The sequence below is a fragment of the Hyposmocoma kahamanoa genome, unplaced genomic scaffold (genome assembly GCF_003589595.1).
Source record: "Hyposmocoma kahamanoa isolate Upper Pololo Valley unplaced genomic scaffold, ASM358959v1 217, whole genome shotgun sequence".
Classification (NCBI taxonomy): Eukaryota; Metazoa; Arthropoda; class Insecta; order Lepidoptera; family Cosmopterigidae; genus Hyposmocoma; species Hyposmocoma kahamanoa.
The window spans coordinates 837665-839224 of NW_020653738.1; the positions used below are offsets into that span (position 1 = coordinate 837665).

Genomic DNA, 1560 nt, shown 5'->3' on the forward strand with positions numbered 1-1560 from the left:
ACACACACACACACACACACACACACACACACACACACACACACACATATATATATGTATATATATATATATATTTATTTAAAATTCTTATAACTAAACCTACAGTCGCCTAAATGTCTACAATGTGTTGATTTGCATTCTCGTCATATTTACAGAGGTCATTCTATATCCGAAACTGAACCCAAATCACTAACAAAATAAATGAAAAAGAATTTTTTTTCTAAGTAAATTCCTATTTTTTATTTAATTGCGGTAAACAAATTTGATCCAAAAGTCATTGACTTGCACGGCACTTGTAAACATTTTGAACAATGACCTTAAATGCGCAAAAAGAAACGCATTTTAGATCTATTTGGTGATGGGGTGCGGGTAGTGACGGCGGGAGAGTATCCTATCGAGCGCACGATTGGTAGATCAGTTGACCTTGCTTCCCGTACTGCGTCTACGTCACGCTGACATCCCACATACTCTATTCTAGTCTGTCACGAAATGCCACGTGGTTTGGTATGTAAACAAGAGTTAGTAGTGCAAAAAAGAACCGCTACCAGGTTCACCAGAATCTACATGGTATTCCAGTGCGTGTCAATTCTTATGGCATGATGTGAAACGTTTAGATTACGCGGAGGACACGAGTGTCGAAGTTTCTGCTTTCAAAGTTGTGGAGTCTAACGTTGAAACGAAACTCACGCGCGAGCTAGGTACTTTTAGGAATACTTGCATGTAACCTAAAGTTGATAAGTACCAAATCTAAGTTACAAAAAACTTTTTTCAGTCAACTTTTCTAATTAATGTAAATAAATAGTAAATTATAACAATACTAGTACAGAATCATAATTTTAAAAAATAGGTAAATAAGCACTCCAGTAAGATTACGTATCGCTTGGTGAAGCGGGTGGCGAGGTCTCTGCCCTTGCGTGGTGCACACGATTAAGACAATTTTGCAAAACTTTACTAGATGCAATAGGTCAGAATAATTTTTTATATATTTTTAGATGGTTTACCATTATTTATAATATTAATTTCTTAAATATGGCGAGAATGCAAATCGACACACTGTATAAGTATACGATTTTTCGTACACATTTGTGGTATCCTTGTTCATCAACGTGTACGAGACCATTGAGACCATTTTTTACTTGCTAGACCAACCGTTAAGGGCGCCCGGGTGTTCTTGGATTACTCTTGATCAGTTGAAGCACACGTTGTTGTAATATTTTAGTTCGTAACACCTGTACGTGACGGGTATTTCGAGGGAAAAGATGCTTAGCTTAGTTTCGTAAACGGTGCTCAGCCTAATAGGCTAGCTAATAATTTTCCCAAATTGTTATCTACCTAACTGGACTGTCTATCTTTGATAATTGTCAGCAGTTTAATAACTTTTTGTAGTAAATCCATTTTTGTCTGTTTATATCCATTTTGAAATTTGTATTTCTTGTGTTGAACCAGATCTTGCTTCCTGGTCGCGAATGTTAGTAATGACTTTTTTTTTCAAACCTATTATGTGATGTCAAGCTTATGAAGTCCTGCATTCTGTAAGGGAATGTTACACTTCAGGGTCTA

The 1560-nt window shown here is 36.3% G+C and overlaps 1 protein-coding gene across 1 annotated transcript in view; it reads right to left on the bottom strand.

Moving 5' to 3' along the window:
• The window catches only part of LOC113227821 (complexin), a 165779-nt gene that overhangs the window by 145558 nt on the left and 18661 nt on the right, over positions 1-1560 (bottom strand). The window lies entirely within an intron of this gene.